The sequence below is a fragment of the Ictidomys tridecemlineatus genome, chromosome 11 (genome assembly GCF_052094955.1).
Source record: "Ictidomys tridecemlineatus isolate mIctTri1 chromosome 11, mIctTri1.hap1, whole genome shotgun sequence".
NCBI lineage: Eukaryota > Metazoa > Chordata > Mammalia > Rodentia > Sciuridae > Ictidomys > Ictidomys tridecemlineatus.
This window is the reverse complement of record NC_135487.1, coordinates 112173145-112198319: the sequence shown is the minus strand read 5'-3', so window position 1 is coordinate 112198319 and position 25175 is coordinate 112173145. Positions and strand designations below refer to the sequence as shown.

Below are 25175 nucleotides of genomic sequence, written 5' to 3'. Positions count from 1 at the left end.
CACTTTCTTCAAGACTCAGACCTTACTCCAGAAGCTAGTTTCTTTGTAGATTTGAGATTATTTACAGGGACTGAAATAATGTGTGGGATCTATAGACCTTCCTTGAGGAAAGATCTTTTGTGCTACTGAGCAAACAGAATAATTTCTATTAAAGGGAGTGGAGTGTGTCAGGGTCCAGTCCAGGCCTTAAGGAATAATTCTAACACATTCATGAGGGATCATACAAACAATATCTCCCATGATACAATCAAGAGCACTAACTTATTTGTACACTCACCAATCCTCAAAGTAGACTTACTGTTCAGGATCAAAAATTAGCAAGGACATTATAGGAGAGATCACCTGTTACAGCTTGGAGGAACGAGACCATGCAGATCTCTGCTCCACACATGAATCAGTGGTGCCTGTGGGACTGTTGCAGTCTCCACAACCACCCCACTCTGGTTATTCTTGTGTTCACCATCCTGAATTTTCACTGAACCCCAACAGAAATCTGACTGATATCAGTATAATTCTCTTTTAATGAACTACTCCCAAGCTGAATCAAGAGAAGTGACTTCATACTCACTAAGAGGTCAACACTGGAGCAGGGAAGTTGGTGGATATCAGGCAGTTCACAGTAAATGGAGGATGTCTTATGGGTCTCATTAATGAGTCCTTCAGGGCTTCTTCCACTTCCTCCTTTTCCTCCTGTCCCTCTTTTTCAGCCTGGTGTGATGAAGTGTATGGTTAAATCAAGAAAGTCAGATGCAAGAGTCCCAGGTGGTTCTCAAAGAGGCCTAAGGGAGTGGTCACAGAAGGTCAGGGGAACTACCTTCTAAAAGAAAGAAACTGGTCCACCTAGGATAATGGCAGAGTGCTGCTGCTTTCATGGCAGAACATAAAAGAAGATGCACTGACTAGAAAATGAGCTGAGGATGATGGATTCTCAATGCTCCCTATTTGATACAAGCATGGCCCACAGCTCCCACAGAGAACACAACAGTGGCTCCAACTTTTCTATAAATTACACTGATTTTTACATACTTCAGAAGTCAATGCACTTGAGACACTGCAGAATCCAAGAGGTTTTGTGCATTCTAGGATTCTTTCTCTATATATTGTGAATAGATATCATTTTTTTCTGGTTCCTTGGTATGAAATCCCTGCCAATATGCTACAGCCAACCATGCATAAACTAGATATACATTTCATCCTCAATTTATCCACAGAGAGTATAGACATAGATTCTGAGTTTAAAAACTTTAGTAAAGCTGATTATTTCTACCCTCATAAAGCCCAGCATAGGAGAGTTCCCCCCTCAAAAAAATCTTCTCAAATAAATGGGTGAATTTAGTGTGTTACTTTAAAGCTGAAGAGGATAACTTGGGCTGTAGCCATAAAAAAGACTTGGTGAAACTAATAAGAGCAAAAAAATTACAGCAAATTGTTGGAAATTGGCTCGTAAATTAGAAGTAATAATGCAATACCTTTCTTCCATCAATCACCCGATCAATGTACCTATATTTATACATAGGTTCGAGTGTATACATACATATACACAAATACACAGGTATTACATTTTATATCATATTGTGTACTTGGTTTTCAAACATGAATTAAAGCCAAATTTTGTTTTATAGATTTTGTTGTTAAAAATGGAAGTGTATTCTTTATTTCTCATTTGAAAAAAACAAATAGAACTTAAATCATATTAGATAACACATTATCCTTTACTTACACTTATCCTTATCCTTTACTTACACTTATCCTTGTCCTTTACACCAAGTGAACTATTAGGTAGTAACCAAAACATCTCTATTACACTTAACTAATTTTTCAACAATTATCTGTAAGAAAGACATTACACCAAACATAGCTACAAAAAGGAAGTTATATAAGCGTAATCTTGAATAATTACATTAAGAATGAGATTTATTTATGTATACAGTTATTCAAAACAATTGTTTAATATTTTTTTCATTTTATATATGGTTGTCTTTGATGTGTACAGAATGGTTCCTGGAATTTTACTAATGTGAACTGATGCTCAAATCCCTTAAACCATATGGAATAGTATTTCCATATAATACACACACACACTTCCTGGTACTTTCAGTCATCTATGGATTCTTAATAAATCAAATACAATATAAATGGTATCTAAATAGTTTTCATACTGTATTGTTTGAGGAATGACAAATAAGCCTGTACATATTTTGTACAGCTGCAGCCATGAGAGGCTTGACTACATACATAGTAAATGATCTGCAGTTGATTGCAGCCACAGATGTAGAAACTGCAGATACAAAGGACTCAAATTGCTTTAAGACAATTTGGTTTCTGGCAGTTATATAATCTCTCATATTTCTTTGAAGGACTCACAGACATATACTACACAGTATTCACACCAAACTAGAATGCACTGAATGCAAAGATTATTGTTTTATGAAGAACTAAAAATTCAGTTTGTCAACAAAACATTGTTCTATGTGTGAATGCATATTTTATCTATGAAAGTACACAGCACCACTTTTATTAAAACATGCTGCAAACTAATTAATCTACTTTAGTGCTCCATACCAATCTTATCAAAGTCTTTGTTTAACACTATCTTCTTTCCTTGGTAAAGTGACTAGATCAATTGGATTCAGTGTTCCAAATAATCAATTAACATTATGACAAATCAAATTCTTACAGTAATGTGAAAAGAATAAAGTGTGGACTGTATCCATTCTTGTATTTTTCTTTTTTTGGTCTTGTCTTGACAATGAGTCTCTGAATATTATTTAATGACATTAGCAATCATGTTATATCTAGAATGAAATAGTCTGGGCTTAAGCCAATTCATGAAGGTTAAAAAGACAATTTTAAAATAACAACTTGAATAAAATGGATACTAAGATAATTAAAAAATTGTGTAGGCAGATCTTAGAAAACTTATGGAATATTCATGAACTATATGCAATTATAGTTTATAAAACCAATTTACATGGCATAAAATTCAGGCCATGATAAACAGTAGGTAATATGATTGCTCCCCAAGGGAGAAATAGGAATGAAGTTTAGCATCAGAATAATTGACTGAAACAGACTCATAATACTATTTCCATTGTGAAAATAGAATTGAACTATTTTATTGGGGGAGATTAATTAAGCATTGTGAAGTATATAGAGCACCTGTACTTAGTTTTAATTAAGTATTATTGATTTGAAGTTTACCTGGTGAACTTCCAAGTACAAACTCCAGGAAAATGAGGAATTTAGCAATACAATCTTAAACAACTTAGTGTACACAATGTGGGAGAAATGGTGAAATAAAATCTAATGGGCTAATTGAGAATTTTGGTTATTGCACTGATAAAATATATAGAAATTTTTTGGCTCAATTTAAAATAATTTGGCAAATAGTAGAGCAGAGGTCAAAACAAATTGCTTTACAAGTCCTCAATCAATGCTTGTGACTCTGAGCCAATAGAAATCAGGGACATAAATGCTAAATAAATGTCAAAGATGACTTTTTAAGTTTGCCAGAAATTGTAATTGTAGGTCAAGAGTTTGGAACATTTTTCTTCTGCCACACACAATTAATTAGATATCCTTAACAGTTTGCTATAAATGCTTTGGGCAGGGTATTATGCATAGGAGTAAAAAGAGGAGAATTAATGATGGTAAGTGATTTATATTTCAGACAGAAAACCTGTCACTTCTGTTGTTACTAAGAGATAAATAGCATAAAGTTTTTAAATTATGAATTTAGAATACACCTTAAGTTGCCAAACAGTAAGAAGAGTTTAGGCTTAACTGTTGCCCATTTTAGGAAACTGCCAAAATCTTTTGCTCCCTCTGAAACAAATATTTTTATAGTCCTATAAAAGTAAAAATGTGTAACTTGATGATTGATCAAATAGAACGTTAATCTGGTTTAATTTTACTGCTTTAAATACTAAAATGAAAACAAATAATTGTCATTCAGTCAGACATATGCTCCTTCTTAAATAATTGTTTTACTATGTAAATAGATGTGTATATGTGTGACAATATGTATATGTGTGTGTGTATATATATATGCATGCATGTAGGCATATATAAATATGTACCTATATTATCACACTAGTAATATATTCACTTATAGATATTGTATCTGTGATGGCTCTGCACTGGCTCTGAACTGTCTTTCATCTTTCATTCACTGTTGTATTGAGATGTTCAGGATATCTGGGCAGGATTAGTCCAATGTTTGTCAGGAAGAGAGTCAAAGTAAACTCCCTGAATCACAAAGAACACAATCCTATGATCCTAGCTATTTTATCTTAATGCTGGAATGAAATCAGAGAAGAAACTTTACATATATTTATCAAGTACATGATATTTTGCCTTCAGTCCTTTATTGAATTAATTACAGCTTGTTTAACAATTTTATCTTTTGTTTAAACTATGAAATTTAGAAAGCCAAATTATTTTTCAGTAAAAATTATTGGAAATTTCCATTATATTTAGAAAAGAAAAAAATGTAGCTACCTGGAAATCCTTTCAGAGTCTGTACATTATTCTAATAGCTTTTTTCAACTCTTAACATTCTAAGTTTTATGTCAGAAATTTGATAAAAGTGAGAAAAAAGTTTGGGCTCCAATCATTCAGGTCAATTTAATGTTCAGAATTCATTAGTAACATAGATTGTATATCCATGTATTTGAAAGACTGAAAGCTCTTGAGAAAGATTTCACCTGTGATAACTTTAAATGCTTTAGAAATGAGGTCACTTTCAATCTTAATTTAAGAATTTCTAGTTGATAACAATACTGAGAAGCCATAATATGGAAAGAACAAAGAAGGAGCAGAATCAGAAAGTGGGAATTAAAATTTCTTTATATGATCATTCCAATTATATCTGTCAATTGAAAAGTGGTTTAATAAATTAATGACAAAGATTTCCTTTATATGGCATGAAATCCTAACTTTCTTAGTTCGAGGGGTACAACCTGGACTTGATTCAAATTATTCTTTCCCATCTTTCTGATGTGGAGGTTTGAAAAAAAAATGCAATCATTGAGTTACTGCTGAGATGGATAGCTACTAATCTGTGGAGAAATATACAATTTGTTCCTTTAGATGATGCAAAATTGATTTAGGGAATAATAAAACTTAGCAGCAGAGGTAAGCCTGGATGAGGGGTGAAAACAGACTGTAGAGAAGAGAGCTTTAGGGCCGACTTTTTCTTCTATTAGATGCAGGGTCTCTGGTTTATTTCCTAGGTGCTTGATCCATTTTGAGTTGTGTTTTGTACATGGTGAGAGACAGGGGTTTAATTTCACTTTGTTGCATATGGAGTTCCAGTTTTCCCAGCACCATTTGTTGAAAAGGCTATCTTTTCTCCAATGCATGTTTTTGGCACCTTTGTCTAATATAAAAATTATAATTGTGTGGGTTAGTTTCTGTGTCCTCTATTCTGTACCATTGGTCTACCAGCCTGTTTTGGTGCCAATACTGTGTTGTTGTTTTTTTAACTATTGCTCTGCAGTATAGTTTAAGTGGTCTGGTATAGTGATGCCACCTGCTTTACTCTTCCTGCTAAGGATTGCTTTAGCTATTCTGGGTCTGTTATTTTTCCAGATGAATTTCATGACTGCTATCTGTTTCTATGAGGAATGTCATTAGAGTTGTGGTTAGAATTGCATTAAATCTTTATAGTGCTTTTGGTTGTATGGTGATGTTGATAATATTAATTCTGCCTATCCAAGAGCAAGGTAGATCTTTTTATATTCTAAGTCTTTGATTTCTTTCTTTAGGGTTCTGCCATTTTTATTATATAGATCTTTTTCATCTTTCATTAGGTTAATTCCCAGGTATTTTATTTTTTTAGAGGCTATTGTAAGTGGAGTTCCCCTGACTAAATCCAATCCCTAGTAACTCCTCCCCGCCAAAAATAAAGTATTTAACTTGCATTTGGGCACAAAGTGTGATTATGGCTGATTTAGACATATGTTCCAGAAACTGTTCTGAGCATAGAACTAAGAGGCTCCAAGAGGAGTGAGGGCACATGAGAAATGCATTTTATTAATGGAGCATTTTAACTTGCTGCTGCTCAAAGCAAAGTGATGTGGTATTAGCATTTTTTTTTAGGAATTAAATTAAGAAACCAAATTTTTGCTCTGGATGTTTCTCTTTATCCATTGCATTATTCTAGAAAAAGGTAATGATCAGTTGAGTGGTATAGGGAATAGAACTCTAGAAATTTAGCTAAATTCTTCATTTAAAAGTTAACCAGACTTTTAATTGGCCTTACATTTGCAATCATTTTTTTAAAAAAAATCAGAAAGAGCTAAATGCATATCAAAAGGACCTGCTAGTTGATACCCATCAGGGTACAGGCAATAAGTGGAGTTTTCACTGAAACTGGTCTGAATGTGGCTTTGAAATAAGAATTTCAGCATACAAAAAATAAAAAGGTCAGAATATCAAGGTAAATAAACAAAACGGAGACATTAAGAAAAACAAAGAGAAAAATGTAAAACTAACAGATAAAAAGCATTAATTTTTTTAAGATATGGAAAACTGAACAAGAATAAGGTAAATAAAAAACATATTCCTGCAATGATTACTTTTGGATTTGTAATCACAACCACTTTTGTAAAGTATCTTTTGATTTTTTTTCTGAAAAACTATTTCTTAGACTGAATTCATATTTTTATGAATTCCATGAATTCTCAAACATTTTTCTTAAGTACTTTATAAAATTTCATATTGCTCACATTATACTGTAATAGTCTTCAAACTTGATATCTCAATAATTTTGTTTGTTTCCTATGGCCCTTTGGTTTTATGTATGTGAACAGGACAGAGGTAACATAAACATTAAAGCATATAATCATATACTAATAAGGGCTACAATGCATGACAAGTTGAATCACAGCATATATAGTGAATGCACTGGGGCAGAAAGAGACTTTGTTTCAATAAGCTAGTCAAGAACAGCCTCTTTTTAGAGGTAAATATTGAGCACAGCATACAGTAAATCAGGTAGCAAAAAAAAAAAAAACCACTAGAGGAACTAGCAAGTTGAAAGCCACTGAAGTAGGAACATTCTGGAAGATTTGAGGCATATCCAAGTAGATAGCCTTACTAGAATGGAACAGGAAGGCGGAGAGGAAGAGATTGAGAATGTGATGGTAGGGCATTGTAGGTACACAGCATAATCTAATTGATGTTTTTAAAACACACATGGAAAGAACGGAAAGAGAAAAGCTAGGAGAGTCTCCCAGTAGTCCACTGATGTAAGATGAAGGCCTGCATGAGCTGGCTTGCAATGCAGACTCAGAAGGTGACTAGAGATATATTGGCAAACAAACTTGATGATGAATTGTGTTTGGAATGCAGGGGGAAGGGAAGAATCAGGGTTGAAAGTGAAGATTTTATAAGAACAGTGAAGTAAAAGGGATCCCAAATATAATGAGAGAGAAGTTTGGGGTAAAACAGGGTGGGGTGTGGAAAATTTTGTTCTAACATGCCTGCTGAATATCAAGAATAGATGTTGTGTAATAATCAGTTTGAGATGTAAATCTGGACAGCAAGAGATGTTTGGGACTCGCTGATATATTGATTGTATTTTTCCATATGGGAGAAAACATCTAAGGATTACCTAATTTTTATTCTTTCTCGTACATTATTTATGAAATATTTTCTCCTGTCTTGCAATTTGACTTCAGACTATATTATTCTCTCTGAAAAAATACAATTTTATTCCTTGGACATTAGGCACATATCTGATTATTGTACATGATTGAACACGTGTGATATATAACATTTCTACATATATAGAAATGAATAAGTTACAACATGCCTTTTCCAGTTCCACAAAGTTTGCTTCCTTTTACTATATTCTACTTCTTCCTTCCCAAAAATAAAAACTGGAGATTAAAAAAAAATAGCTACTCTGAGCAAATATTATAATATGAAAAGTTATTTTACTTAGTCTATAGTTTCCTGGAAAATACCATTTTAAGGAAAATAATGTTATATGTAATGCAAATTTATTATTTTCCTGGTTCTGCTAAGATTGGTAGAAGTAACACATATTTCAAAGGAGCACAAGTTTGCACAGAAAATATGATAAATACATACAAAACAATGAGAAAAAGAAAACAACATAACTATATATATTCAAGCACCATGATTGGTTAAAAAAAGATATTATGGTGGTTCTAGGTTTTCAAAGAGGAAACTGTATGAAGATGTGTGCAGAGAAAACCTACTGTGCAATCTGAAAGTGAACATGGCTTACTGAGCGGTTGATCCTGGATGATCCTGGCATTTTCCCCAGCCACTGCAGCTCTTGCATGCTGCACCCTCCTCATGTACTGTACAAATGCATAACCTCTGTGAACTGAGCATCCAACTATTTTCCCATACTTTGAAAAAAATGGCTTCAATGTAAAATTTCTTGACAATGGCTGAGTTTAAATTGCCAATGAAAACACCGGTATTGATGGACCTGAGGTCATTATTGTTGGTGATGCTACTAGCCTGTGTGTTGCCAGTCATGGTTAGCTCACCTAGTTTTAATCCTTAAACAAAGAAACAAAAGAACACAGTCATAAAGGAAACAAGTAGATACACAGGTATCACTGGCTTTTTTAGCTTTTCAATATTATACTTAGGATAGCTCAAATCCCAAATTTAGTAATATAAAAGGTATACATTGCATGGCTCAATGTAACAAAAATACTCAACATATAAGTTTGAATAAATAACTGATACACTTATCCAAAATTTATTTCCGAAAAATGACCAAATTTTTTTTCTTTTTCAGTTAGCCCATTCTTTGATCACTTATTCTATATTTAATTCTATATTTAATTGACTTTAAATTGTTTTCATAGGTAGAAAACAATAAAGCTCTGTGTACCTTCTTTTGCAATTTCCAATCATTATCAAATGCAGAAAATGGTGAATAGAATACAAAGCAAGATGTACATGTACAAACAACTTGACAATTCACTTGAAAAATTACCCAAGCTTTTGGTTTTACTTTGATACGTAAATTAATACAGGATTTTTTTCTTCTTTCCTACTGTAGGATACATTGCTATGTAGGTAAAATAGACATAACATAGAGAATAAGAAAGAATGGAGGAAAAGAGGAAGAGAAAAAAAATTTCATTAATTTGAAATTACATGTGGAAATTGTCATCTATTTATTTTTTTCTTCCAAACAAGTAATAATACTTCCATTGTTGTAGATATTTACCAACTAAAAATATATATCCTCAGAACTTGCAGAGAAAGAGTACAATCTTTCCAAGCTTGAGAAAACATAGCCAGTTTTTCTTCTACATTTGCCATGATGTAATTAATATTATGAAGAGGTGGTCAAACATAAAGATGGTGGAATAAGATGGACATCATTACCCTAAGTACATGTATGAAGACATGAATGGTGTGACTTTTCTTTCTATACAACCAGAGAAATGAAAAATGTGCTCTGTATATGTAGAATATGAATCATAATGAATTCTGCTGTCATATAAACAAATTAAAATTTTAAAATATTTTTTAAAGAATGTGAAAGTATAAAAAAAAGAAAATACTACTGTAAGGTTAGGCTCCACTTAAGGGTCTTTGTTTACAAGTAGAAATTTGTCTGACATAATCCTACCTGAAAGTGTCAATGGTGCCAATCATTTATTACACTCTTCCTTTAACTTGCATGTTTACAAAGAGTTTCCTTTTTCTATAAATTTAGGGGCTAAAGGAAAGGTTCAGTGATATACAGACAGATAATTATTATAGTCCTTATGGGCAAGGAGAATATCTCTACTACAAATCTTCTACTATAATTTGCCTAGGCATTTCCTTCTGGTAAGAGTACACAATTTATCCAGCATTTTTCTTCTATCACAACTTTTAGTCTCATTTCAGAGCCACTTCAGTCTATAACATAGATACCTCCACTTTAGATCCACATTGATTTACTGATAAACACAAGAGGTCTTGTATCCTAAGAAATATGGTAGATATTTCCCTTTGTCAGGATGCCAAAGCAAATTTAGCCCATATTTGCTATAAGAATTTCAGGAATAAACTGCCTTTTGTGTGAATGAAAAACAACTTCCATAACAGATAAAATCTGATGAAATATGGAACATAGCAATGTAACCTCCAATTACTCCTTGAGAACATGCATTTTTATTTCTCCATTTTCTAAAACAGGTATACATGTTATCTATTTCAATATCAAAACCTATTATCAGAATCCAACAGTTAATTACATTAAAGGCTCTGGAAGCAAAAAAATAAAAATAAAAGGTATTAAAATCAGAAGTTCAATTAGAAAGTTTAACATAAAAACAATAATTTTGAGAATAAGAGATTTAATTAGAATTAATTCTGTACATGTTATTTAATTAAACCAACAGCATATGTCAATTACAAAAAGGCATATGTAGTCAGTGTCCATAATAATCAGCAAATTAACAGACTTGGTAACTGTTGAAATTTTATTCTCAACCTCACTTTTTATTCCTTAAATAAGAGGCCTCTATGTTGCCTGAGGACTGCTAATATTTTTAAAGATTGTTTTCTGAGCTTGGGAGAAGGCTTAATTGTGTTTAATCAAACTCAATTAAACTTCTATTTCAAAGTACTGTAGCACTTACAGTTTTAGTTTTAAGGTCTTAAAAGCTCATTTAACTCCTATATTTATTAAGCACATATATTCTGCCAGACATCTTCTATAGTACCTACTGATTTAAAGAAATCCTTATGGTAAACATGAAATGTTGACAAACACACTCTCTGACACTGATGATCACTGTTGAACATTAGCTAACTGATATACTTAATCAGCAATGAATACATATTTATATGAAGATTCTTAAAATATCACAGCTACCAAATTAATAAGTGCATTTGGTCTATAAGAACCATTTTAAATGACATTTCTAAATTAATCATTAAAGTAGAAGAAGTCTTAAAAGCATGTAAATTGGATATGCCTAAAAACTTATCCACTATGCATTTAAACCAGGTACTCCCAAATCAAAAGCAAACAACCTGAAAATGTTTTGAATAAAACTGTTAATTATTATTTCTGTGGTTATTAAAGCCTTACATCAAACTACACCCCTCAACATTATGTTTGTCTATAATGAAGGCCTATTTACTAAACAAAATATTAAGCCATTTACATAAAAATTAAGAGTAAGTCACCATTAGAAACAAAAAGTATTCCACAGCCTTGTATTGTTTCGATTTAGCTACATTTAAATGGCTTCTTTTAAACTAATCAAGCTAGGACTAAAGAAAGAAAAGGTAATAATTTTTTGAAATTTTGGAGTTTGAGCTATTGTAATCCTCAAGAGAAATGATCCAAGAATCAAGTGAAACAACAACAAAAATCAAAATATGTGTATATAACAATGTTAGTTGTGTCACCTAGTGTCAGGTTCCATTTCTTACCAGTAGAGGTCAAAGTCAGTAAGATAATCCATGGATATCATATTACTTTCTTTTTCCTAATATTTGATAAATATTTTTTAAATATCATAGTCATTTTCTTGACTAAATATTTTTTATGGTTGACATTTTATTTCCTGGAAAGCGATATAGGGTTAAAATGCAAACACAAGAAATGTTAGATTAGATTGGACCCGTGGTTTACACAGCCCCCTGTTCTGGATTAGACAGTGATCCTCATTCAGATTTATTAAGAAGGTACATTGGTACTTTAGAGTTCTCACTTTAAATGTCAACATGTGACCTTTGACAGGATCCTTTTACCATATGAGTATGACTCCCTCGTGAACTCTCAACTGTAGATTGTGTAATTGTAATCAATGACTACTAGGTACCCTAAAGTCTATATGCATATAATCTCTCTCACAAAGACTCACTTGCCAGTTTCTGTCAGCATTGAGGAGAATGAATGATTTGTTTTGGTGTTGTGTAAATTGGATATGCCTGAAAACTTATCCACTATGCATTTAAACCAACTACTCCCAAATCAAAAGCAAACAACCTGAAAATGTTTTAAATAAAACTGTTAATTATTAATTCTGTGGTTATTAAACATTCTCTGAAAATCAAGCCTCAAGTCTGTTACTATTGTGCAAATACTTGATTATTAGTCTACTGGTTGGCTTGTACATTGAATCAATATGAATGAATTTTCAATTAGGTGAGGAAGGACTTCCACTTTCAGTCATGATAAAATGACAGGGACTAAACTAACCCATCTGACTCAAACAACTAGACAACCCAGGCAAACACAGATGAAGCAACTGTTTTTCAGACATTAAACTACAAGCAGTGCAAAGCCAAGACATCTAAGAGAATACAAATTAAGTCCTAGGGTAGCCCCAGCTTTCTGCCTAGAAAGCATATTTTAGATCACAGAAAATAAAGAGGGGCTGGGGGAGGTTTTGCAAATACAGACAGTGACCTGAGTTGAGGAGCTGAAGACCAGAGCTCAGAGTGTCTAAGAAGGCAAGACTTTGTGAGGCTGTGTGTGCATGTGCGTGTGTGTGTGTGTGTGTGTGTGACTGAGGATTGAACCCAGGGCCTTGTGCATGTTAGATAAGCACTCTACTAACTGAGCTATAGACTCAGCCCTGTGAGGCAGTTTTCATGAGAGAAAAGAGCTATGGAGAAGAGGAACTCCAGAAATCTGTTTCAGGGTGTCCCTTGAGTCAATGCTGATTCGCCATAACATGCACACAATGAGGAAAATTGCATGTGTCTGCTTAAAAAGCTATTGGAAAGCTGTGAACTATTAATCCCAAGATCCACAGTGGGTCTATGAGCAAAAGTGAAGAGTCCAAACTGATTCCTGAGAGCATCAAATTTAGACATCAGAAGAAGTGGACCTTAGTTAATGGGGATATATGATACCTAGGCCAATCCTGGTAAAACATGAAAACCAGATGATAAAACTGAAGAAATCAAAATGACTATCAGAGAAAAACATGATATTTCTTTTTAAAAATAGCAACAGGAAACACACCATCTCCAGCATATGATCGAAATCTCCTAGTCATCTGAGGCATTTGAAAAATATGACAAGAGGGAAATGAAAGACACACAAATGAATCAAGTGGAATTTTTAAAGAGAAAAATTTAAATATATAAACATTTTTTTTAAAAAAATCACTGGATAGACAACACAAGCGATAAAGCTTTGCAGAACAGGTAAGAAAATCTGAAGCTGTTCCAATTGAGAATAACCAAAATGTAAATGAAAAGCAAACAGCCTCACGGATCAGTGAAGAATCTCAAGTTATTTAAAATGCCTCTAGAGTCCCACAGAAGCTAACAGAAAAATATTCAGAAACATAATGTAAAAAACTTCTAACTATGACAAAAATGATACTCCTAGAATCTCAATGAATCAATACAAGCAGAATAAATACATAGAAAACCATACGAGATACATCAGAATCAAATTATTGAAAAGCAGTGATAAAGAGGAAAATTGGGGCTGTTAGGCATTAGGAAAATGATTACATTCTGACAGAAAAATGGGAGTAAGAGTCAAATGCTGCAACTACAAAACAAATGACAAGGGAAACATGATTTTTTTTCAGTAAAAACAGCTTATTTTTAATTCAGAAGATTGGATGAGCTAAATTGTCCATATGAAAGCCACCATAACAGAGAAGCTGTAAGCTACTGTTGCCTCAAGAAATTTTCTGTGATGATGTGAATATTCTGTATCTGTACTATCAAGAAAGTATTTCATAATCATGCATGGTTTTTGAAATGCAGCTACTACTATAGCTAAGGAACTGATTTTTAAATTTTATTTCATTAAAATAAGATCATTTTCTAAGGGCTTGCTGTACCCAAAAAAGGTTAACATGGTTTCTGCCCCCTAAAATACAGTCAATCAGAAAAAATCTACTTATATCTAATAGAGAATAGATATATTTTTGGTTCTGAAGACTTAGCAAAGATATGATTGTGTTAGTTATGTTTAAGAACAACAAAAAATAAGTTTAAGAAGCTGCCATGAGAACTAATTTAAAAGATTAAGGTTTTTAGTCTGAAAATATCAGCAGAGATGATGAATCCTCTGTAAAATCATAGAGAATGTGTTTACAATGAATAAATATTTTCATTTATATTGAAGGGAGATTTTTATCCTTGAATCCCAATAGGATGTATTTAGGCAGCTCTAAAGTGTATTTTAGAGGAAATATTTTGTGGAGCATATAAAATCAACAGACAATAAATTGCAGCCTTATCCCAGATTTTGTGGTCCTGAATTTCCAATGTAAATATTAGAGGCATTCAGACTCAAATAAAGAGTAAATGACAGAATAAAGAGTAAACAGAAACAATAAAAATGCCCAGATATTCCAGAGAATCAATCAACAATAGTATTACATACCATATTTAAGAACTCAGAATAATATTTAAAGGGATACAGAAAAACATATATTATATCCTGAAAGCAGTATTCAAATAAAGATCATAATGTTAATTAAAACATAGCAAATATGCTAAGATATAAAAGATGTAAGATATAAAGTCTAACATTGTCGTCTCAGAGAGTGTGCACATAATGGAGGGAGACGATGTCCAGCTGAGAAGACCATGAAACCTTCTTAAAACAGGTAATATTTGAATTAATTACTTAAAGATGTAGGAATTAACAGACATAATAGAGTAGTTTTCCAAATATTTTTTAATTCACCTCCCTGTAACAGAATAATTTTCTTAAACATGTTTTGGGCATATATATGCATAATTATAAACAGGGGAAAACAGAAAACAAACTAAGGCTCTTTTCTTGGAAAAAAGTAAGTCAAAAGAATGCCATAAAAAGTCTGAATTTATTCTTCAAAAAGCATCAATAATTTAGAAAAATATAACTTATATCCACCACAACAGTGACAAATTTTCAATGGATTTTAAGAAAAACTACCTGTCAAAAATTTTAAAAATCAGGCCTGGGATTGTGGCTCAGCAGTAGAGTGCTCGCCTAGCATGTACGGGACCGGGGTTTGATCCTGAGCACCACATAAAAATAAAAGGCATTGTGTTGTGTCCACCTAGACCTAAAAAATAAATATTTTTAAAAAATTTTTAAAATCCATTTGTAGAACTATTTTGTGAAAAATGTAATTTTCATTTTGTAATGAAAAAAATCACCACAGTATATTTGTTATTATCCTGCTTATTTAAAATTATGATGAAGATTGAAGTCTTGAGCATTGAACTGCTTTCTGAAATAAATTAAATGTAAGTTTTTGAAAGTTAAAATTGGGGAAATATATAAATTTGAAAAATCTGAAGGGTCATATATACAGATTTAAGAAAAAAATATAATCCCAACCTGAAGACATTTTGCAATTAAAATTATATTTTTTCACCTTTTTTTAATACTTACAAACTAAGTTATAATTTAGAAACAAAAATTTTATCACAATCTACACACCAAGTATCATTACTTATTATTTGAACATCCATTTTATTATATTGTTAAATAACTTGTTACACACAATTTAAATTCATTCATACTAATAAAGTTACACCATCATATTCTTTGTATGCATGATGCACATTTGTCTTATTTCCAATTTTCTTAGGTCACAAATTACCTTGAGATGAACACTGAAAAGTTATTAATGACAAGTCCCAGCATTAAAATTCCTTGGTCAAACAGGATAGGGAATATTAGCTATCAATGCTCAACTATATTCCTGAAAGACTGAACATTTTCCAACTAGCACCAGCAGGGTAGAAACTGCCTCTTTGAAAAGCTTGCTCAACACAGATTTGTCACCTGCCAGCTCTTCCCTAGGAGAAATTTCAGATTCATTAGGCTGAGTAGGAGGAATGGACGGATCATAACAGATCCTAACAGGGCTTGGAGTTTCCCAGGCATATATTCAGTCATTATTATTTATAAATGCAAAAAAGTTATTTGGATTTTGTTTGTTCAAAGTATGCTTTGTTAAAACTGCAGATTACCTTTCCAATAAGTTGGTTTTACAATAGAATGTGTGAATGATTACTGAACAATTCAATACCTGATTATAATGAAAGAAAAACACAGCTGTAAAAAAAATAAGAATAATTGAAAAAAAGAAATTACACAACTAAAAAATACAATCAACAAATATATGGAGTATTTCATCCATCAATGAGTAAATATACTTTCTTAACAACAATAAAATTCAAAGAGATAAAACCACATTATAATGTCAATCAGAAGTATTCACTTCAAAAAGATTAAAGAACATTCATATTCTCTGTAATCAAACTATTCTTCTAGGAAATTTGTGCATGTGATAGTCTTGAACAATTTCTCCTCTGCAAATGGAACGTTCTGCAGCAAATCAGCTGTCAAACATGCTGATTATAGTTATGTCTTTATGATAACTTTCCATTGCTTAACATGACCTAGTCAGAAAATTGTTTTGAGTTATATAAAGAAGTCAAACCAACAATCATAAGGCTCTCTTACCTGACAGGGGGAAATGGGTCAATCAGGGTCAGAATCCACTTTTGATAAAAGGGTCTTAGAAAATGAAACTAGTTAAAAAAAAAAAAAACAGGCTTCCTCTGAATCATTGAAGATTTGGGATTGGCACTATATCTCCACTATCAGGGATTGTGCATTAAGAGCAGAAAAAAACATTATTTATCTGAGAGTCATGAACCATGAGACACCATTATCTCAGTTTGTGACTGTCAACAACATCCAGCAGAAATGACAACCTGGTGAAAAGCCCCTTTCCTAGGCTGGGAATAGGCAGTCAGCAGAAGTACAGAAGGAGTAATCAATGGTACATTAATTCTTTGTTCATATCACATTTTAAAATGCCTGTTGTAGGAAATGCTTGAAATGGTTCCAAGTAGGAGATTATGAATCTTAAAAGAATATCTATAAATCATTAAAACTATCTTTAAAAAGTTGTACAACAATTTCTATTTAATAACCAGAGAGCACTTATTATTACCCACCACTGAGCTAGGTACTTATTAAGTATTCATTTGCTGACACTAGTTTTTCCTTTTTTCCCCACTTATTTCCTCTGGGATCTGGAGTATTTCTAGGAAGGTGTTCCAAGTTGCTTAATGAAGGTATCAATCACTATAATGAACAAGAACTACACATCGAGAGGCCTTCTCACCACCATGACTAAATGTCAACTTGAGGGGAATAGCCACAAGCTGCCAGGACACAGTTTATAATTTATATTGAGAACAAATGCCTGATAAAGTATCTGCAGAATTCCCAGAGATTGTTCTTCTAATTTTTACCAATAAATGATAAGATCTACCAAACAGAAGACCCTGAAATCATATAAAATAAAGTAGAAATCATGTATGGTTGTATTCAATTTTTTCTTAGTCACTTGATAATAAATAATATAACGCAGTTCATCTTAACAAAATTCAATAAGACAAATATGAAGAATCAAGGCAGACACACGATATTCACTTCTAAGTGCATATTATTAGTAAGAAGATTACCCTTGTGTACACACTGAAATAAAAGGCTTTATTCACTATATTTGATTACTGAATAAAACATCTTTCTCTTTTTAAAACTCTTAGGTCTCTTAAAACTAAAATTCCAAAGGTAAACTTTACTATGTCCACAGGAGAAATTCACTCTGAGTTAACAGATGCATTCCATGCTTATTCTCCTTTTCAAGCTGGAATTAAATTTAGACCACTAAGTGATTTCATGTAGGCTACTAAATGGCCCACAGAGACAAATAACTGTCAATTATGATTGATGTGGCTTTGGCAGACTGGTTCTGGAGTGAAAGGTCTTAAATCCCACAACCACTGCCCTGAAATTTCCTGTACTCCCCTAAAATACAAATAAATGTTCCACAAGAGGTGCTGTGGTGAGTTTCCTTCAGTAAACTGAAATGTCTGAGGTTGCAATAAATAGCAAATAAAAATGGTACAGTGAAAATTCCTTTTGTATGTATACATCAGATAAAATCCTATTTACAAATTTCTTCAATTCAATTGCTATGAATGTAGATGTGGTGTCATATATGATACCATCTAGCAATGCAGGTGATGCAAATAACTGACACAGAACATAATTTCTCAGTGGAAAATATTCTATAATTGTGGATGCAATAGTTCATTATGAAATAAGGCTTTCCACATCTTCCCTCACCTTAGCTACCACATAAGGCAGAATCTGAAAGACATTGGAAAATTCTAAAACATGAAGAAATTAAAAATTGCATATGTCTTCCTCTGGATAAGAACTACAGTGTTGCCATTAATGTTTATCCCTTCCTTTGCTTAGTCAAGTTTAAGAACTGATAAGATCTTACTCTAGAAATAATAGCAAGGAGAGTGACTATAGGTATGAAAAAATTAAGCCATTTAAGTGTCTTCATTCATTGGACATTTGTAGTCCCTACACAGACTTTGTAATAATTTTGACATAAGCATAAATAGTATAACACAGAAGATTTTCCAACTTGGAAAGAAAAATCTACCTTCATTTTTAAAAAGGGATGTCAATCAAGGTTATGCAAACAAGGATTCCAATTCCAACTCTGCCCTTCTCTTGCTGAGTAATTTTGGGCAGTTATGTAGCCTCTCTGATTGTTTTTTATATATAATTTATAAATGGCAATAGGAACTGCTGATATGACTTTGAGAGATTTAAATGAGATGTAGTATAACATTATGCACAGTATTTGGCATATAGGAAGTGATTAAATCTCTTAGCTTAGTTATTATTTAGAATATATGTACAAGTTAGAAATTCATGCCCTAGATTGTTTTTCATCAACAAAAATGATTTTTACCTACTTTCAGGGATAATGAGTTGATTCAAGTATGATTTACTTTTCACCATTGACAATTTCCACATTCTCAGGCAGTTATCTGATACTCTGATGACTTCTATGAAACTAGATTTATTTAGATAATGATTCTTAGTGTTTTACATTTGTATCTTTCTAAAAGGGATAGCGGGGTTCTTTGGAGATGTGGCACACAACCTCCAATAATATTTTGTCTGAAGTCATTGCAATACTGAAGTTAGCACATTGATCTCAACAGAAATTTTGTAAACCAACATTACCAGAGGATGTTTAATTCATGAAAATGTATCACAGCACTGGTTGATACTGACCTTGTGCTCATGAGCAGTTAGGACTCTACAGGTGTCTCACTTTGGTGTTATGCCCTTGCCCTTGGACAATACTGACATATACACAGGAAGGACATGATGTTATAGAAGCTCTGATGTTTGGCCTTATACATATATTCTTAGGGATGACTTTCACATTCTCTGTGCATCTTTGACTTTACGTACAAGGCCGTTTATAGCCTCTCCAGGGGCTACGGTGGTTATATAGCTAGCTCTAAGCTTCATCTGGAGTATACATTTTATGTTCTCAGGCAACAGTGTTGGTCATGGCTCTTTTTAAACAATTAATATACCTAGCCTAATTCTCTTAAAAAAATAATATTTTTGTGTAAAAATATTAGGATGTCTGTATAGCCTGGCCATAAGTTGATGTTGTAAAGCTGTTTGGATTGCCTGCTGGGCCTTGAACTCACCCATGCCCAGTTTTCCCTGACCATATAATAAACCTTTCCTAAACCTTAGTGATGCCTCATAAATCCTGGCCTTCCCTGGCCAAATAACGACCCTCTCTGAGACTCTTAACAACCTTCATAAATTTTGATGTCAGGGCCATCAAAAATGTAAACTTGTGTTATGCTCCTCAGTGTTTTGTTATCTGTAACCCCCCCTTTGTGTAACTTTTTGGGCTATAAACTGGGCTGCAAGGAAGCTTCACTGATGTCCTTGGCTTCCATGATTTTAATGGGAAAGGCAGCCCGGCCGGTCGAAATAAGCTTGCTTTAATTTGATTTTAATTGGAGTCAGTGGTCTTTTCTTGCATCGTGGTCTAACATTTTTGGAGGCCCCAGCGAGATCAAACTGCAGGAGGAGACTGCAATATCAGACTGCTGGAAATTTTGAAGGTTTGGACCTTCGCTCCGGGGCTCTGGGCTGGAGAGCCACTCTAGGGAGTGAGCACCTTGAGATGGTCCAAGGCCCCAGGGTGAGCCTTTGGTCCTCGGAGAGCTGGAGTGAACTGCTGCCCTAAAACAATTAGCAAGCACCTGGTGGAGGAGACCTCCATAGTAACTGGGATCTGGTTAAGAGAGATCTCTTCTGAGGTTCACATATATTCCTGTCCGGGACAGTAATGAGATATAGTTCTGTCCTCTGTTCTGTTCTGTAGGGAATTCCTCTGGAAGGTAGAGAGGTGCCAATGGGCACGTATGCACTCCTACCCCCCACCCAGGGAGCTTTAGCAAGATGTTGCATTGCTCCTCTGTTTTCTGTTTCGGCGCTGGGTTTGTGTTTCCTTGTGTTTTGTTCTGTGTTCTATGTTCTTTTTGCCTTTTGTTGTATGATTTCTGTGGTAAAACTTAAGGAAAAGTGGACATCAAAATGGGTAATAAAGCAAGTAAGCCTGATAGCCCTTTGAACTGTATTTTGCGGAACTTTGATAAATTTACCCCTTTTTTGTTAAGCAGGGCTATGATTATCCCATCACCAAGAATCGCCTCTGAACTTTCTGTGAGGCAGGATGGCCCACCTTTGGAGTCAGCTGGCCACTGGAAGGCACCTTTAATCCTCAAGTGGCATGGGCTGTAACTAATGCCACTCTTAGCAATGCTGGCTATCCAGATCAAATAGGATATATCCTACCCTGGGCAGAAGCAACAACTAATCCATCCCCTTGGATGAAGGTTTGTATAGTTGGGAATGGACAGGGAGGGCAGGCCCTGATTGTGACCAGAAAACTTCCCCAGGAGCCCTCAATTAAGAACCCTGTTTTACAGGACGATCAGGAGGATCCCCCCTCCCCCATACACTGGGGCTCCTCTTTATCTTCCTGCCACTGGTGCAGGGACAATGGAGACAACTCCAACAACTGCACCACCACCTCTCTCCCCCTCCCCTGAGCCACTGCAACCACCTCATTCCACCACTCTTTGTGCTACAGCTTCCCCAAATAAGCCAGCCTCTGTCCTACCCCCTCCCCAAACCCGACAGGGTTGCCCTTATGGAAGGTTTGACTCAATCCCCTCCCCAGGCAGACCCTCAGGCACTGTTTCTATTTCTATCCCAGAGGAAGAGGTGACTCCCACCCTTGTCCTTCCTTTCCACCAGGTTCCAGAAGGTCCTTATATATAGTTTTCCACAAGGGATCTCTACAACTGGAAAAACCAGAATCCCCTGTTTAGAGTGGATCCTAGTTCCCTGATTTCCCTGGTCGATTCTGTCTTTTTTAATCATCTCCCCACCTGGAATGACTGCCAACAGATTCTCCATACCCTTTTCACTAAGGAGGAAAGGAAGCCAATCCTGGCAGAAGCAGCTAAAGCCTGCCTGGAATAAACTCTCATAGGAAAGATGAGAAAACAGAAGTAATCAACTTGGCTTTACCTAAAAGAAGACCAGACTGGGATCATGGAACAGCTGAAGGTAGGAGAGCACTCAGTGATTACCACCAGGCTCTATTAGAGGGTCTTAGGAGGGCAGCTCGCAAGCCCACCAATCTTTCTAAAGTAACAGAGGTGAAACAAAACCCAGAAGAATCACCTTCAGCGTTTTTCAAATGGATCCTAGAGGCATTCCGTCTATATACTCCTATAGACCCTGAGGACCCTACAAATCTGAAGGTGATTAACCTGGCTTTTGTACCTCAGTCAGCCCCAGACATTCGTAAAAAGATTCAAAAGATAGATGGCTTTGCTGGGAAGAACAGGTTAGAATTATTAGAGTAGCCCAAAATGTGTTTGAAAACAGAGGCAGCCGGGATGATCTACTGATAAGGAAAGTAAATCGGGCTACAGTAGCTGCACTAAGGTCTCCCAAAGTTTTCAATTCCAGACAGATGCAGGCTGCACATGGCAAAGGCAAAAGACAGACTCCCCTCCGAATAGATCAGTGTGCTTATTGCCGGGAATATGGACACTGGAAAAATAAATGCCCCCAACAAAATTGAAAAGACTTTCTCCAGCTGCAGACCGGAGTCCCACAGCCAAAATCAGCTCTAACTTTAGAAGAATAGGGGGACCATGGCTCTTTCAAACTAGGCTCCTGAGAGCCAATGATAACCTTCACAATTGGGAGCCAACCTGTAAATTTCTTAGTGGATACAGGGGCTTTATATTCGATGTTACAGAAGCCCCTAGGACCTCTCACTAATGAAACTGTGGAAGTACGAGGGGCAACAGGAGAAATTAAAAATTACAGATGGACCACAGATCGGATTGTTGATTTAGGACAAGGAACGGTGACTCACTCTTTCGTTGTTATCCCTGAATGCCCTTTCCTATTGCTGGGACGGGACCTTCTAAGCAAACTTCAGGCAACTAGATCATTTTCAGGGAAGATGCCTACACTACAACTGGGGAGTCCTACAAGAGCCCTAACTATAACATGCCCATTAAGTGAGGAATATCTGCTCTCTCAAAATCCTACCCAAGCTTCAGAGGGAAAATGGAAAACAATATTAATCCAAGAAATTCCTACAGTTTGGGCTGAGGATAACCCTCCGGGGTTAGCTAAACATGTGCCACCAGTCGTAGTCCAACTAACCTCTGGGGCTATGCCCAATCGGTTAGACAATACCCCAACAGCTCTGAAGCCAGAGAAGGCATCAAAACTCATATCAGACGTCTCCTAGAAGAGGGAATACTAATTAGATGCCAGCCTGGAACACCCCTTTGCTGCCAGTCCAAAAGCCTGAAACTCATGATTACAGACTGGTACAGGACTTAAGAGAAGTAAACAAACGGGTAGAAACCATACACCCAACCGTCACAAACCCTTATGCCTTGCTTAGTATGTTGCCACAGGAACATACTAACATGCATTTTTCTCCATTCCATTGTCAAAACTGAGTCAGCCCATCTTTGCATTTGAATGGACTGACCCGGAACAGGGGATATCAGGACAACTAACCTGGACTTGACTACCTCAAGGATTTAAGAACTCCCCCACCATCCTTGATGAAGCACTCAACAAAGATTTGAGCCTCTTCCGCAGTGAGTACCCCGAGATAAACTTGCTCCAATATGTGGATGATATTTTTCTAGCAGCAAGGGATGAAAAGGACTGTTTAAGGGCCACCCAAGGTTTACTGAGAACCTTGGCTCAATTGGGGTACTCCAAAAAGAAAGCACAAATCTGTTCTTCTCGACTTACTTATCTAGGATATGAACTGAGGAAAGGGAAAAGGCTGCTATCCCAAGCCCTCATAGAGGCCATAATGAAGATCCCAATCCCAACTACTGAAAGGAAAGTTAGGGAATTCCTCAGGGCAGTTGGGTACTACTGCCTTTGGATACCTGGATTTGCTGAGATTGTCAAGCCTTTATATACTGCAACTGCAGGGGGTAACTCACCTGTAGTTTGGACTGAAGAAAATGAATTAGCCTTTAAAAATCTAAAAAAGGCCGTGGTACAGGCTCCAGCCCTAACCCTCCCTGATATCTCTAAGCCCTTCCATCTGTACATTCATCAGAGAAAGGGCATTGCAAAGGGGGTTCTTACCCAAAATCTAGGGCCATTGAAAAGGCCAACTGCCTACATTTCAAAAAGCTGGATCCAGTAGCATGAGGATGGCCCCCTTGTTTACGAGCCATAGGAGCTACTGCACTTCTGCTGAAGGAAACAGACAAGCTTACCCTAGGGCAGACTCTAACTGTGACTGCCCCTCATTCAGTGGAAGCTCTATTGAGGGATGCCACAAATCACTGGACTTCAAATCACCGCCACACTCAATATCAAGCTCTCCTCCTAGACAAATCAGATTAACCTTCAATAAATCCCTGGCGATCAATCCAGCAACAGTATCCACCGGGCTCCCTCTTTAAGCTTAACACAAGAATATTGCCCTCAATCTCGTGGGTGAGCTGAGTTCTTATAGATTCTCTACCTACTGGACTACCAAACTACATCTCTGTGTTCTTTAGATCAAAGAAAGCTTCCAAATACGAAGCAATTCTGGATGTTCAGAAACTTAAAAAAGGAATGTCCAAAAGAATATAATTTCAACAAAACACAGAAGTCAAGGGGAATAGATAAAGGACAAATAGCCAATAGTAGCTAGTGACATCTAATATTATGATGATAAGATGGAGACAAAATAGTCTTTATGCTAATTTTTGTAAGTGTTCAACTATTGAATCATTTATGTTGATGAATGTGAGCTCATTCTTGTCCATGATGCTGCTGGCCTGTGTGCTGCCAGTCATGGTTGGCTCATTTAATTTTAATCCTTAGACAAAAATAAAGAAATCAATAAATAATAAAAATAAATAAACAATTAGATACACAGGTATCACTGGCTTTTTTAGCTTTTCAATATTATACTCAGGAAAGCTCAAATCTCAAAGTACTGCTAATTTTCTTGGGGAAAAAATTTAGTAATATAAAAGGTATAAACTGCATGGCTCAACACAACAAAAATATTCAACATATAATTTGGAATAAATACCTGATTCATTTATCCAAAATATGACCAAATTTTTTTTCTTTTTTTGAGTTAGCATAATTTTTGATCCCTTATTCTATATTTCATTGACTTCAAATTATTTTCATAACAAGAAAACAATAAAGCCCTGTGGTACCGTCTCTTGGAATTTCCAATCATTATTAAATACAGAAAATGGAGTACAGAATATAAAGAAAGGTGTACATGTACAAACAACTTGACAATTCTCTTGAAAAATTACCCAAGCTTTTTGTTTTACTTGATATGTAATTAATAAAGGATTTTTTTCTTCTTTCCTACTGTAGGTTACTTTGCTATGTAGGTAAAATAGACATAATACAGAGAATAAGAATGAATAGAGGAAAAAAGGGAAAGATGGAAATTTCATTAATTTGAACTTACATATGGAAAGGTCATCTATTTTATTTATTCTTTTCTCCCTAACAATAATACTTGCATTGTTGTGGATATTTAGCAACTAAAAATATATATCCTCAAAACTTGACAGAGAAGCAGTAGTCTTTGAAAGCTTAAGAAAACATAGCCAATTTTTCTTCTGCATATCATCAGTCATTATAACTTAGAAATGCAAAAATAAAAAGTTACTTGGATTTTGTTTGTTCAAAGCATGCTTTGTTAAAGCTGCAGATTACCTTTTCAATACATTGGTGTTACAAT

The 25175-nt window shown here is 34.9% G+C and overlaps 1 protein-coding gene across 1 annotated transcript in view; it reads right to left on the bottom strand.

The window, feature by feature from the left end:
* Positions 1-25175, bottom strand: part of LOC144368643 (uncharacterized) — a 44311-nt gene that overhangs the window by 7246 nt on the left and 11890 nt on the right. The window contains exon 5 of the mRNA XM_078027809.1: positions 569-708. The gene's annotated coding sequence lies outside the window, so the exon portion shown is untranslated. The remainder of the gene's footprint in view (positions 1-568; positions 709-25175) is intronic.